The sequence below is a fragment of the Wolffia australiana genome, chromosome 6 (genome assembly GCF_029677425.1).
Source record: "Wolffia australiana isolate 7733 chromosome 6, ASM2967742v1".
In the NCBI taxonomy this organism is placed as follows: Eukaryota; Viridiplantae; Streptophyta; class Magnoliopsida; order Alismatales; family Araceae; genus Wolffia; species Wolffia australiana.
In genome coordinates, this window is record NC_135840.1 from 9171506 (window position 1) to 9187808 (window position 16303).

The window sequence follows — 16303 nt, forward strand, 5'->3', positions numbered from 1 at the left end:
CTCTCACTTCTGCTTGTAAATAGCATCGGTGGTTGGTTCTTTATTATTATAATTATAATGTTCGAAAAAAAATGATAACCCTCTTCTTTTTGATTCTTCTGATGCGAGTTCTAGTTGTAGTAAGTTTTGTTCTGAAATACAACTTGTACGCGCCGTCGCTTCTTCGCTCCTAAGTGCCTAAAGTAGCGCCGTCGTGCCTTTAGAACCTCTTCCTTCTTGGACTTATCCTCCCTCTAAATGTATTGTACTGAATTTCCCATTAGTAGAGTTGTTCGATCAAGTATCCTTTTTTGAAGCAGATACTTCACAGTGCTTATTCTAAACGAACAACTCATCAAATGTTGCCACTCTATTTTCATTACGAAGATGTATCACTTCAAGATCTGTTGCTCAAACCAAATCACGCCAACGTTATGGAAGTTCCAGGATTATGTGAAATAAGATTAGTACCATATTTTAGAACAAAAAATAGAAAATTGGCTATGGAGATTCCGTGCGGTCAGAGATTCATACAGCAAAAAAAGAGGTCGCTTTTTCAAAGTGAGAAAGCCGTTTTGATCCGGGGAAGAAAAAGACATTGGATATGTTAGTGTCTTTGCACGACAAAGCACTCTCCGAGGGCATGGAATGTGACATTTTTTGGTAAGAATCTCGACAGTTATGTCTCTGTTAGATTCTCCGGTCGAAATAAGGGAAAGCTCCATTCACTTCTCGATGGAAATGGAGTTTTGCAAATTCTCACCGGAACTGGAAGATCATTTCGAGATCTTTGAGCATATGCTAGGGTTCAATGTGACTATTGTCACTTTGGCCAAGACAAAAGATGAGACTTTACCACCGTGGAGCGGATTTTTACAAAAAGATGAGGGGGAAAGTTGGTAAGATGCGGGAGAAGCCAAATATATGAGATCACAAACATAATTTGCTCGTGGCTAAATATGAATTGAGACAAAAGTTCTTCTTATTATTATCTTAGTTAAAACATAACCTGTTTGTTGTAACGATCCAGATCTTCCGTCTGATACGCGGGACAAACTAATAAGTTGTCCAAGTTGTCAAGAAGGAGTTCCTTTGCATGAAACTGATGTATTTCCTCATAATTAAATGACCTCATTTTGTAGTTGAGTTCTTTCGCATTTCTCCTATCGTCGTGTATTAGCATCTCTAGTTTATTTTGAGGGCATAATGAGTCTTGGTAGTAAGCACCAAACCCATAAAGGTTAGCTCCGCTGCTGGTCCACAAGCAAAAGTTGTAGGTCCATTAACGTGCGACTCCAAACCGAAAGAAAAGATCTAAGGGACTCGGATCGGAGATGCTAACGGGATGGATATCAAAGTGGGGACCTCTCTACCGCACCTGTTTCTCCAGACATAGACTACCTATAGGGAACTTGGAAATATAGACGATAACCGTGTTCACAAAAGTGTCAAATGTCACTTCCGAGGTTATGAAATCCAACTATTCTTAAATTCGTAAGTTGTTCATGTTCACGCTGGAGTGCGGAAGTTGTTCCCACCATTGATTGAAGCCATTGAAGTCAGAGTGTGGGTGTGGGCCAGCAACCAAACTTCCGAATGATAAAGACAAAAAAGTTATTCGTTTTGTTAGTAGAACCAATGCCAATATCATATTTATTCTCTCTCGTCTAGAGAGTGATTTTATTAAATTCTCTCCTTCAAGGTTCAGCATTCAAGACTAATAGGTTGTCCAGCGGATAAAGAGTGCTGCTTTGAGTTTTCTCTTTAGGGGTAGGTTCTGAAAAAAACTAGGCAACACTTTTAAGTGGACGGTACGAAGTCGTAATATTTTATCTTTTGCTCTGAAAGTCGCTTCTTTGCTTCGCTCCTAAAGTTGCGCCTTTCATAACACATGTAAACATAACCTTAGGGTAGTTTTCTCTGAATGAGTTTGTCTAGAATCAACCAACTAACAAATCAGTAGCCCTTTTTCTAAAGACAACCTCTTGCCGAGTTCTCATGCGATTTTTTGGTGGATGTAGGCCGCAGCGAAGCCAAATTCCATCAGGGGTGAGTTTACGAGCGGGAGAAGGGAACATGAGTTGTCACGATAGAAAAGAAAAATGACTATAAGGAACCAAGGATTCTCTCTTCTTAAACAACCTATATCCTCTACACTTATCCAGCATTTGATAGATTATCCAACCACGAGCAATCTTAGTTATTGGTGGGGGTTCGGTCTGTTAGCTGGTATTTGTTTAGTTATTCAAATAGTGACTGGCGTTTTTTTAGCTATGCATTACACACCTCATGTGGATCTAGCTTTCAACAGCGTAGAACACATTATGAGAGATGTTGAAGGGGGCTGGTTGTTCCGTTATATGCATCCTAGTGGGCAAGTATGTTTCTCATTGTGGTTTACCTTCATATTTTTTGTGGTCTATATTATGCGAGTTATAGCAGTCCTAGGGAATTTGTTCGGTGTCTCAGAGTTTTCATATTCCTATTAATGATTGTGACAGCTTTTATAGGATATGTACCACCTTGGGGTCAGAAGAGCTTTTGGGGAGCAACAATAATTACAAGTTTAGCTACCGCTATACCTTTAGTAGGAGATACCATAGTGACTTGGCTTTGGGGTGGTTTTTCTGTGGACAATGCCACTTAAATTGTTTTTTTAGTCTCCATTATTTACTCCCCTTTATTTTAGTAGGCGTCAATCTTCTTCATCTGGCCGCATTGCATCAATATGGATCAAATAATCTATTCGGTGTACATTTAGAGATGGATAAAATAGCTTCTTACCCTTATTTTTATGTAAAGGATCTAGTAGGTTGGGTAGCTTTTGATATCTTTTTTTCTATTTAGTATTTTTATGCTCCTAATGTTTTGGGGCATCCCGACAATTATATACCCACTAATCCAATGTCCACCCTCCCTCATATTGTGCCAGAATGGTATTTCCTACCGATCTATGCCATTCTTCATAGTATACCTGACAAATGGGGAAGTGTAGGTGCAATAGCACCAGTTTCTATATGTCTGTTGGCTTTACCTTTTTATAAAAGTTTGTATGTACGTAGTTCAAGTTTTTGCCTAATTCATCAAGGAATATTTTTGTTGCTTTTGGTGGATCGCTTACTACTAGGTTGGATTGGATGTGAACCTGTGGAGGCACCTTTTGTTACTATTGGACAAAGTTCTCCTTTAATTTTCTTCTTGTTCTTTGCCATAATGCCTATTCTGGGATGAGTTGGAAGAGGAATTCCAAATTCTTACACGGTTGAGAACACTTGATCAGTTATAAATTTTTACACAAATTTGACGAGTTAGTATTACGCCATGACAAGTGGAGGAGTTTTCATTTAATATAGCTTAGATAGGGAAAATGACTAAACTACAAAAAAATTCCGGGGAGCCTCTACTAGATAGTTAGAATTTTCCTTTGCCTACTTATGTGGCATTCCTTCCTCCGGAACCTTTGGCGAACACCTACCTTCGTACATCAACTGACATTACCATAAGACTGCCTCCACCCCATATCCTTCTTTTTTTTTTCCATAACTTATCTAAATATAACTTTGCTACGCGCCTTCGATGTAGAAGGTTCTGAGGTTACGATGAAAAGAACCTCCATACTTCAGCATCAATACCAATAGTTCTCCACAAGTTACCACAGCGCGAGACAACTGAGGATCTCATTGATTGAATCAACTACTGTGTGTGTCAAATCTCCTGACCGGGCAGGAAGCCCAAAAGAGATCTAAAGACAGTTCTCCCAAAAAGCGAGGCTTCAGAGAGAAGGCGTGAAAGCGGGAGGGGTTGAAGGGTTATGTGGACAGACCGAGGCGCCGGCGACAATGATCCATACATTGCATAACCTTTCGGTTGGGCGGTGCGTGTCGAAATCCTGGCCGTAAGGCAGGTGATCGGCATGGGCGAGCATCCCCAAGTAGTTGTTGGTGCCGCAGTCCACCGTCGAGTCCCAACACGAAGAGCACCGGGACCAGCAGAGAGGACGCTGCCTGATACTGGAAAACTGGGGCTCCGGCCCCGACGTCCAGAACGGGGATCTCACCATCGATTAGTGGGCGGTGCCGAGATCGTCAGGTTCTTGAAGGGACAAAGAGAAGAAGATGGGGAATAAGAGGTTCCTTAGGAGGTTATCTTTAGATTCCAACATTACGGTCAACTATTATAGGTTATATGTTTAATCGTTCAATTTTTGGTAACATGTAGAATTATATATAACTAATTATTTATTTCATAACGACTCCTGCTCGTAAACTCTCTCCTGAAGTCGAACCTTCGGAACCTCTCTCTAACACAAACACACACAGAGCCAACGTATATAATAATATAAAGTGTCTGCGACTCTCACACTTGTTCTTGCAGAACCTTGCTCCTTGGGTGATTCAATTCTTTCAGTTCTTTCTTTGAACATTATGTTAGAAAAGTCAAGCCCATCTTTCTTAGACATATTGAACATTTACTCTAAAACATTGAAACCTTCGGAAATGGAAAAATCTTTAGCGCAAGGTGCGAATTTATGAGCAGAACGTTATCTTTCAATAAAAACACGTTATGAAATAAAGAAGGCACGAATTTACGAGCGTTCAGATTAAGATTCAGGCACGACTTTAGGAGCACGAAAATTCATCTTCAGATATAGGCAGGACAGAGCGTGAATATTAAGATTCAGGCGCAACTTTAGGAGCGTGAAGATGAATCTTCAGATTCAGGCACGAGTGAGTGGGAGCAGGAGCATGAAATTCACATGAATCTGCTAAGAAGTCAATGAAAATTAAGATGAAGAAGAAAGAAGTCAAATAAATTCTTACAGAATCTTATAAAATAAACTTATCTTGAAGATAAGGCGCGACTTTAGGAGCAAAAGGTTACCGGATAAAGTCAAGAAATAACGTTGATTGGCATCATTTCTTTCAATTCTTCCATAACTCTTGCTCTATCAGTCGCGTCTGAATCTTAATATTCACCGCTTCCGTGCCTCAGAACCTTGCTTTAAGATGGATGAGGGGGCCCCTCTCCTTCGGAAAACCTCCCATCCCCGACAGGAAGTGGCAAGTTTAAGTAATTTTGTTCTGCAAGAAAGAACAGAAGATGAAATTCTGTAATAACGCTCTGCGCCTTCTTCATTTGAATCTTCATTAACTTTGTAAATGAAGATGAATTAACTTCATAACCTAAGGAACCTAATTTATCAGAAGTCTATTTTGCAATGTATATTGATGCGGTTTCAAGATCAAAATTCTAACATAAAAAAGATAAGAATAGATAGGGCTGAGCCAATAGCTGGGTACTATGATGGGAGATATAGGGTTCCTTTGGGATGGATCGGGGAAAGTGACCTTGATTTCTTGCAGAACCTTCGTGTAGCTCAGGTGACTCCGTTCCTTCTTTCAAAACCTAGAATGAACCAACCACGATGAATCCAATCTGCCTGCCCTCCTTTAGTTCTTTATCATTGGACCACTAGGACATCCCTATCAATTCAATGATTAAAAGGTTCTCATTGATTTATCCGAGAGAAACCTTACTGGTTGGTCTAGTTGTCCCCCGGGGGGTGACCGGGCAGGCCTCGGTTCAATCTTGTCACCAATTCCACCTAGACATGGATCAATATAAGGAAGGGTAAGGTGCGACTTTGGGAGCGGTTAAAGCAAGACTCTCATTGCACTTCAGAGTAAGGTCTTTACTTCGTCACCTTTACGGATGACGAAAATCTCTTGGCTATACTCTATCGTCTGCCTCCAGCAGTTCTTTCCTTTTGGCTCGGTGGAGCTGAGATAGGTTCCGAATATTCTGAAAATTCTGCAAGAAAGAACAAACCGAGGCCCTGCATACGCCATACTGCCTACGAATAATAGGTACACCCACCTCAGGTAGAGTTAATGAGCCGTGTAATAGGCGACCATTTCGTGTGGTTCGGGGGGCACTAGAGTAAGCCTAGGCGCCCGGCTGTGTCTTGACCCCTATCCAATTTTTGGGCCAATTCCCCCTTTGTACTACCCAAAAATGAGATTCTTGCCGAATCCGAGTTTGCTGCTCCAACTATTACAAAACTAATACCTATTCTGTTTAGTACTTCAGGGGCTTCTATAGTGTGTAATGTAAATCCCGTAGTGAATCAATTCCAACGAGCCTTTCAAACAAGTAATTTCTGTAATCGACTCTATTGCTTCTTCAATAAAAGCTGGTTCTTCGATCAAGTTTTTAATGACTTTATAGTTAGATTGTTCCTACGTTTCGGATATTCAGTCTCATTCGAAGCTTTAGACAAGGGTGTGATGGTGTGACGCAGCCCGAGCCCCAAGGAACGTCTTCGGAGACATCGCCGTTGCCAACGACACCACCGCCGACTCGAGTTTAGCCTACCCGACAAGCCAAGGTGCCAGCGCGAACGCCCGGTTTCAAATATCAAAGGTAAGGGGCATATCATCTTCATTTTTACCATTGTTTTCATCCAAGTCTCCATACGTATTTTCCCGCGTTTTCCGCTGTCAGTGTTTGTCTTTTATATTATCGTCCCCCTTCTCTTGTCTTTTATTTCCTTCCCTTTCCTCTTGCATTGTAGTGAGGGGAAATCCATTCTATAAGGACTTTCCCCTCCCCCTTTTTATTTCCCTAATGGGCCTTAAACCCCCTATTTCCTCTCTTTTGGGGTGTCAGGGGCGCATTCATGTCCTTCCATATAAAAGGAAAGGATGGGCTTATAGGTTTGGACTTGTTGTTTTTTCTTTAAGAAAACCTTTGTGTTGAGAAAGGAATAGGTCCCATTATGGGGAAGAAGGAGGAGAGTAGAGGAGGCAAAGCTGAGGAGGAAGGATTCAAGGGAAGAAAGGGTCCAAGGACGGATGATTAATGCCATAACTCCCCTTCACCCATCATCCCACCGCTTCCATTCCATCCCCGCAGCCAGCGGTGCAACGCCGTACCGCACTGGCATCTTGCCTCTGCCACGACACCTGACAGCGAGCGAGCAACGATCGGCGTTGTACTCTGTCGTTCCGAGCCCCAACAGCTGGTGCGAGGTTTCCTGGGATCTCTAGGGATTCTTTGCCTTCCGCGCTGTGGTGCCAGCCGGTCAGACGCCTGGTCGCGTTGACCGCGAACCCGACTGACCCCAGGGAGATTTCCTCTTCCGCGACCATGTGTGCTCGAGGCCAGGATGTTGACCCTCACTCCCAGGGTAATAGCCGTTGAGGGCTACGAACAACCGGAGATGAACTGCTAGAGCTTCCTTTTGAGCGACGACCCATGTGCCGGTGTACGTGGAGCCTGCTGGAACAGACTCTGTTCCTGACGGGAACTACTGGCCAAGTGCGGTGGCCCCCCTTCATTTGATCTACCATCACCGCTCCAATCCTGCGATGGCCAGACCTTTCTGGCTCCTTGTCTCTGGTAACCTTCATCCCGATGTTACCTGCGCTTGTCCTAGACGCATGAAGCAGAAGGATATCGGCTCGCAGGCACTGACGAGGTACGCCACTTCCCTGCCCGCCCATCTCTTATTTTTTGCAGTGCATTTTTGAATTGCCTCCTCCGCACTCGGGTTAGATATAGGTGAGAGGGAGAGGTTGAGCATGAATTATGTCTTGCTTGAGCGTCTGTTCTTGGTACGAGTCAGATCTACCCGTCACGTGTGGGTAACATCCGACAGAGTGACTCCGTTCGGCACCGCAGTCGTCCTCGTCCCTTCGGACGAGGTTTACCCTTCCACCGCCTGGTGACTCTGTCAGTTCGGGGCATCGGTATTCCTAGCTAGTTGGCACTTGCACATACCAAATACCTCGCATCTTGCATTGCGTCGTAGTATACTTACCTGTCAGGATTTCCCATCAGACAACGCCATGCCGTAGTCTGATATCGTTATCACTGATCGGCACCGAACCATCATATTTGGTGTCAACCAGACGACATTTCTGACGACGTCAGACATTAGGGTGCTATTGAGATATTGGGCCCTTTTGGTGTCTCGTACATATTCCAAAAATTGGCCGAGCAAATATGTCAACTTCAAAGTGGATCTGTTGTGCGAAGAGTGCGTTATGAACCATGACCGCCTGTTTGGTTGGTGGGGGCGGCTCCTTCGTTGTGGGTAAATGGGAAACCAGACTCTACGAACCGAAGGAAAGGCTACACAACTTTTTTGGGGGTGTTAAGACCAGAGCTTTTGTAGTGCTAGCAGGAATGCAAGTGAATGAATCCCATCCCACTTTAATTAAAGTATGCGAGGCGCGAGTTTACGAGCGGGAGCAGTGTTAGGCGCGCTATGGCAACACAGTCCTATAGGGGTGGGGGCTTGTAGTCTACTTCGCGAGCCTTCAATGTCCCCTTTTGCTCCTAAAGTCGCGCCTTCTTTCATCCGTCCACGAGGTTTTGAATTCAAAGAAAGATAAAGGAGTGGCTATCTAGCAAGAGTCGTGGCGGTTGTATACCACTAGGTCCCTATAGAAAAGGGGACAAGTGAATCATCGCTTTTGGGCATGGCAGCCCTCTACCATCGATCCCATTGCATTCCATCATTTCATATTGTACTGTACCGCCGGATACATCTAGTGATAAAAATGTTCAGAATGAAATAAATTTATGGGATCACAATTCATTCCGTTATTCCCGTAACTACGGATTGATTCTCCCTACCTATGGTCTTTATCTAAAGTAATGATTTCAGCAATTGCTAGAGCATGGGAGAACAAAGAGTAATGATTTCAGCAAGAGCAGCTGGATGTTATCTTTATCTAAAGATTAAAGTGACTACAAAAGTGTTTTATTCTTATTAGTTTTGTCATAATGTATGGTATAGCAGCCTTTCCGAGCAAGCCTCTGGGATCTTTTGTAAACCCCCATGGTATGGTAAAGGGAGGATATTAGGGGAAGAAATGAGTGGAGATTCCTTTGCAGAAAGCCAGATGAGGGGAGACCCTCACGTCCGGTCCGGAGGACGGGGATATCCCGACCCGACTATTATTATGCCTTTGCAATCTTACTTGGTTCAACTCCATTTGTGACCTTTTTTCATTTGTGGGGCTCTCTATCTTATTGGGTTGATAATCGATCATCTTTCATTTTGATAATAAGTAGTTTTTAAAATAATAAGTCAAGTCAAGAATAATAATCGAACTGGAGGCGCGACTTTAGGTTACGAAGTCAATCACGTACGAAGTTACTAAGGCACAACTTTTGGAGCAGAAGTTATGAAATAAGAGAGCATGCTAGCGCGCTTTCCGGTTTCTCGCTTGGTAAGCAAGCCACCAGTTATGTAGTCGCCCAATTCTTTCTCTTCTATCTTTTTATAATATAACATCATAAATTTTGATTTTTTAGGTACCTCGAGAGGTCATTTTATGACTCGGTAAACAACTACATAGCTCTTCTAATGCTACGACTTGAACCACTCGGTCATCTTTCATACATAACAACATCTTATTATTGACCATAAACCGAGTGAATAACGAGTCATTCATATATATTATTGCAAGCTCTAATGGAAATGTAAAAATTTTCCTAAAATCTTGAAACTTAAATGATTAAATTAAAAAAATCAAACTTGTTAAGATGATGATATTATATTATATATAAATATATATCAGATAAGACTAATAACTTAACTTAGAATAACGAAGGATCTATATTTTATACTATGGTTTTGGAATAAGGTTATATATTTATATAAAAATATTTTCCAATCCCATAAATGGCAACTCCTCTAATTACCTACATATTACAAATGGATGAATTGTTTTCTATAAGTTGTTTTTCTATTTTGTTGTGTCTTTAGGTTACTTTTTTGATTTTTTTAAGATAGAAAGACAAAAATTATGGGTATCCTTCCTTCTTCATATGAATCTTTTCTCCGCTCCTAAAGTCGCACCGTCGAAACCTGATTTATCAGAACAATTCTTCAAGAAAAGTGTGGAGATAGTACAATGCCTTTTGTTGTGTATCCTTTCATCTCTTGCTCCAGCTCATAAACTCACGCCTCAGATGCTTCAATCGTCAATTGTTGTATTGAGCGAAAGGTTATGTTATTTTGAACATAAGTTTTATATTTCAGGTTAATCCTAGTCTACTCTATTATAGTGGGCGACATAGGTTTTGAAACAATACACATAGGAATCAACAACAGCTTCTTCGTGATGATTGACCACTATGCGCCTTAATCGATATGCCCAAAAAAGTAACGTGAGGAGAATTCCTTTACTTCGTAACCTTATGTTTGAAGGTGAAAAATCAATAGGTCCTGGAGCTACTACAATTTCTTTAGCAGGAGCTCTTGTTGGAATTAGAAACATTCTCAGTTGTTCGATTCATTCTGTGGTGCGAAATCCATCATTGGCTGAACAATCATTTGGTTATGCCATTTTGGGCCTTTGCTCTAACCGAAGCTATTGCATCGTTGGCCCTCATGATGGCGTTTCTGATCTCATTCGTCTTCTAATTCTAAAAGTGTAAAAAGTACTCAAAGCTGCAGGTTACGAAGTCACTGTAGTGAAGGGGAGGCCATTCGCTCAAGCATTCCCATGGAAGTGAAAGGAGTGAGGGAGTGGGGGGTGGGACCCTCGCTCGCCCTATCTATTATTAGTTTGACACATGATCTACGTATAGTGCGAAGATTATAAAGTCAAAGTCATGAGTAATACGAAAGAAAGTTAACCCAGCCTAACAGCTGCCTTTATATGCGTAGTCATTGAACGATTGGAATCGAGAAGGAGAGGCAAACTATGTGAGATGTAGGTTGCGAAGTAAAGTGAGTAGTTCGATTGATTTCCTTAAATCGGAAACCTCACAACACTCTTGGATTATAGCCGCAAAGCCATCTCTTTATCTACTCCTAAAGTCGTGCGTCGTGCCTGGATCTACAAAAGTCTGACTACAACTAAGACCATTCATGGTATCTTCGGAAGTGGCCTAAGCAGTAGCTTGCGTGTAAATAACTTTATTTAGCCAATGGAAAGTACTTCAGTCGTTGGTACCACCTTACAGGAGGCGTGATTACTTTGCTATGTTTATAGAACGACGAGGCGAGCTATTTGAAGCATCCCTTAGTGCTTTGTTAGGGGCCCATTTAATTAACTACGTTACCTCAAAGTGAATGGGCCTTAACGCTCAAGCCCCATTGCAGCTCTCTAAGGCAGGGTTCAAGTCGTAGAAATTTAGCCCAAACTTTTGTTGTGCGAGCTTTCTCGATCTTCTTGACTAAGCCTAATATAATCTAACCCGACTTCCCTGACTTCTTACCTACCTAACGGCCGGCCCTGTGACCTTTCGGAATGGGAGATCCGTGTTGGCAACAACCATGGTAAGCGAAATAACTGAGCCAGCTTCTGCTAAGGCGTAGGTTCTGACTTTAGGTTACGAAGTCAATTCAGATTCAGATTCATGTTACGAAGTCAGTTCAGATTAAAATGCAGAAGTCAGTACAAAGTCAGAAACGATTCATCAATGATGAATCAACGTTCTGCTAAGAAGTCAAAGAAAATAAAGGTGCAGAAGTGGTGAATATATAAGGATGAAGATGCGAGTGAGTGAGCGTGAAGATTAAGATGAAGACGCGAGTGAATGAGCGTGAAGATTAAGATGAAGACGCAAGTGAGCGAGCGGGCATGAGGAGCGATGAATCGTGTTCTTTAAGAAATGAAGTCAAAGGCCCGAGGAGCGGGAGCGATTCAGATGAAGGTTCATGTTACGAAGGTTATTCAGATGAATCTTCAAGTACAAAGTCAGAAAGGTTTTATGTTTTAACATAAAACGTTACGAAGTCAAAGGTTCTGCAAGAACACTTTCTGAAAGAAACGAAGTCAAAGACTCAAGGAGCAGGAGCGAGAGAACAACGAAGAAAAAACTTGAGTTAGCCCTTTGTGACTCATGGCTGTCATCCTCACTACAATCGCTTACTTCCCGCAGCTCTTAAACTAACCAAAACGGAGCTCCTAAACAGCCAGAAAGAAGGAGGTTATCCAGCGCAGCGGATAAATTAGGTTATCCAGCGGATAACTTTACAAACCAAGATCAGATTAAAGTAGCTCACTCCTAACTAAAGTTGCGCCTAAAAAAATTCTCATCCGATAGATTTGAAAGGAGTGGTGTTAGATTTGTAGCCACAGAAGCTCTCCAAGAGCTTTTAGCATAGGCGTGACTTAACGAGCGGACGCGTAGCGATCCTACTTTTCGTTAGGTTTTTTTTATTTCATAACTTTTCTTTCTTCAGAATGTTCTGCAAGAGCTTCTGAACCTTCCACTTACACCGCTCGTAAACTAGCACCTCGTACTTCCTTCTCCCTGGTTGGTCTTAGCCATGTGGCAAGGTCCTACTATTGAGGTTACTGAAGGTAAAAGTTACCTTTAATTTTGTAACCAAATGGTTCTTCAATCAAATAAAATGATGAATTTATTATTTTAAGATAATAAAATAAATGAAGATGATGAGTCTGGAGATGAATCACGTTCTTTGTCAGAAAGATGTTCGGTAATGGCAATATTAATCTTACTCCTTTAATCTTACAGAATATAAACTTAGTATGTATGCCCCCTCCCTCCTAAAGTCGTGATTGTGCTCATTTTTTTTGTTGACCAAGACCAAACTCCAAGGCCCCGAGGGAATTGTCGTTCCTTCCTTAAGAGTGGATTCCGAAACTATAACTAAGATGGAAGGCAGGTACACGATCCTGCAGGTCTGGTCTAGGTGATGGAGGCATTATTCAATTGATATATCTTGTGATATATCATATGCGATGCGGTCATGTAAGTGATAAGCAATCAATGGGGTGGGAGTCCAACACTTTCTTTCATAAGATGTGACATACTTCTATATCAATAACTGTGACTGATTCTTTGACTTCGGAAAGACCGGAAATAGATGAGGCGGGGAAGCGGTGAAGATTCAGATTCAGATGCGACTGACAGAGCGCGAAGTAAGCGGATAAAATAAGGGGTTTTGTGAGCAAGGTGGGCGCAGCTAAGCAAGCATCTAAGTTCGCCAGGAACCTATAACTGGTGGATCAAACCTGGAACAATCAACTTACATTACCTTGATAAATAAGAAGCATCCGAAGAAGCTCTTTCATCATCAGCATCCACTTCATAAGAAGGAAAGCCTCGCTTCCCATGTAAGTCAAAAAGGTGGGGAAGGTAGCTTCTTTCTATAGGTTCCAAACGCGCAGCTCTAGGAGCGAAGTCAAGAAAGTTCCGAAGGTGCGTATGAGCAGAAGTGCCAGAGCGAGGTGCGAATTTATGAGTAGAATGCTAGCGCCCTATTTTTATGCCCTCTATCTTACCAATTTCTATCTAAGTTCCTCTCAGAATCAAGTATGGATTCTTCTTCTTCCTCTTCGAGCCAGCTTCGGAAGATGACGGTAATGAAGCTTCTTCTTACGAGGAAGATCATCCGATTGAGGAAGAGCAAGAACCTCTCCCTGAGGTTCAGCATGAACTGCAGATCTGCCCGGAAATTTCAATAATGATTGAGCAGTGCCTGGAACGAGATAGTACTTTTGCGGCTTTTCCAGGCAGATGAGCTGAAGTAATAGAGAGCGTTAAAAGCTCTGTGTTCTGCTCTTATAATAACAATGCAGAATATCAATCTTGGTCAAGCAGACGGAGCAATACTATTCCGAGTCCTATTGTAGGAACGATGATCTTTCCTATGCTTAAAATCTTCTCTTGGATGATAATGAGCGTCAGTGTCGAATACACGAGATATGAATGATTGCAAAAGAAATAATAAAATAGTTGAAGGTATAACTAAAGAGGAATAGCTTGTGCTATCGATTGGGTGACTCAATTGGGGGACCAGAAAACGAACTTATCTTTTGTGAAATGCTGTGTTCTGTACGATATTTTTAAGGAAGGAAACTGGGGAGTTGGCTGATCAAGATGGACAGTAACACTTGCGTAATTTCAATTTTTCCACTCGTAAACTTGTCCCTTCTACTTTCTCAGAATTTCTCAGTGGGGACTTGGATAGTGAGAAAAAAGAATTGATCAAGAAATTGGTAAACGTTTGCATGAAAGAAGGTAAAAGAACAAAAGTTTGCGCTATTTTATATTAAACTTTTCATCGCCTAGCTCAAACTGAACACGATGTCATCAAACTGATGGTTGATGCTGTAGATAACATAAAGCCAAAATGCGAAGTGGAAAAAGTCAGAATCGCAGGTACTCTTTATGGTGTCCCCTAGATGGTAGCCAGGGATCGTCCACTTTCCTAAGCTATTCATTGGATCCTCGTAGCTGCTTTCAAACGACGTATAAGCTACAGGATAAGCTTAGAGAAATGTTCATTTGCGGAGGTACAGGATGCTTACCGAAAAAAGGGAATTGCATGCAAGAAAAGGGAGAATCTGCATGGACTGGCTTCCACCAATCGAAGTTTCGCGCATTTCAGATGGTGGTAAAGTGATACCACTTTAAGGGATGCCATTTTGGGCTTTGCTCTAACTGAAGTTATTCCATAGTTTGCCCACGTCTCTTCTCTCATTCGTCTTCTAAAGAAGCTAAAGCTGTACTCTTCTTGGTAGAAGACGAGGCCCTGTTACAGCCATTGGCCTGGGGAGCTGAGTGAGTCAGGCCCCCAGTTTTTTTAGAACTAGATACACAGACTAGAATTTGAATTTCTCTGACTGACATTCCACGTTCCCGAAACGGATCCTATAAAATATTTTTGATGATCATGTCTATTTAAGGTATTCGGGGAATCCTCCTTAATAGATGAAATATTCCTATTATGTCAGTGCCAATTGAATTATTGTTATTAGTAGTCAATTTGATTTTTTTGGTATTTTCTGTTTCTTTGGATGATATGATGGGTCAATCATTTGCTTCATTAGTTCCAACAGTGGCAGCTGGGGAATCTGCTATTGGGTTAGCCATTTTTTTATTACTTTTTGAGTCCGAGGGACTATTGCTGTAGAATTTATAAATTGCATTCAAGGTTAAACATAACTACAGGGTAGTTACCAAATATGAAGCCCTTTCGTTCTTTTTTTTTTTTATATTTAAAAAAATAGGGTCGGAAGGAACCCATGTTCAAAATTAAAGCGTCAATAGGGGCAGGGCTTTTCTCCCTGAGCGAGCCCATCTGATTGTATAATCCTGCCCTAGCCATTGAGTTGCTGAAAAATAGATACTGATTAAGTAAGTTTCTAAATGAAATTGAGTTCAATGTTACAAAGTAAAGATAGAAAGATGCTATTTTCTGCTATTCCATCTATTTGTGCAGCAAGTTCGAAGAAGATCTCAATCTATAATGAAGAAATGATAGTAGCTCGTTGTTTTATAGGCTTTCTCATATTTAGTCGGAAGAGTTTAGGTAATACTTTCAAAGTAACTCTTGACAGGAGAATGGAGTCTATTTAGGAAAAATTTCAGCAGTTCTCCAATCCTAACAAAGTCGTTCCTCCCTAATCCAATGAACAACAACGATCACTTAGGATCAGCTTGCAAATTTGTGGCACCGTAGTATAATCATTACCGACGGCACACTGTACACCTAAGTGCGAAAAAACCATTCAAGCTTTGTTATGCCGAAACCTAAATGTTAAATTAGCAACACTTCTAAATTCGCCTTCTTCCCGTCGCATCCATCTTCAGGAGAATATAATCACAGGTTTTCACTTCTCAGTGAGTGAAAAACTTGTCCCAGGGTCTACATTGAAAGCTTCTATTGTAGAACTCATTCAAGAGGGTTGGTAATCTTAAGAAGGGTTCGGGTGGGGGGTTCTCTTTTTTAGGAATAAGGCATGGAAGCGGTGAATATATGAGGATTCATACTCGAGTGAGTGAGCGTGAAGATTAAGATGAAGTTGCGAGTTAGGGAGCGTGAAGATTGAGATGAAGACGCGAGTGGTAAATGTGTTCATGCTAACAGAAGAGCGGATCCAATACGCATAAGACTTTTTCAAATGCAGCAAGTACTTGAGTTGGGATGTCATGCCCAAAAGTGAGTGGCCCAAGTGCTCCCTAGGAGATGTGAACTAACAAGATTGATCCATTTGGATCTTGGTCCATGATGGCCTTTTTATTGACTTTGACGATTGGATCTCTCTATGAATGGAAAAAGATGAGTGTTTACGAGCGGGCTCGATCGGTACAAAGTAGTTGATTCCATCCGAGAAGACCAAGTTCAGCATCTGAATGAAAGAAGAATGTAAGAATCTAGTTTTAAATTCTCTTTTCATTTCTTTATTTCAGAACGTTCTTTCAGGTTACAAATTCGCACCACCTTTTTATTTCTTCGTGACCTCAGACCTTAGAGTTGCCTGTCTGCGTGGCTTGACTCCACATAATTCTAAATATATAAATATAAAGTCAATGAGAGCATGGA

At 41.6% G+C, this 16303-nt stretch overlaps 1 pseudogene; it reads left to right on the forward strand.

The window, feature by feature from the left end:
- The first annotated feature begins 338 nt into the window (after window positions 1-338).
- On the forward strand, window positions 339-882 carry LOC144704948 (large ribosomal subunit protein uL5m pseudogene; annotated as a pseudogene).
- Window positions 883-16303: the final 15421 nt, after the last annotated feature.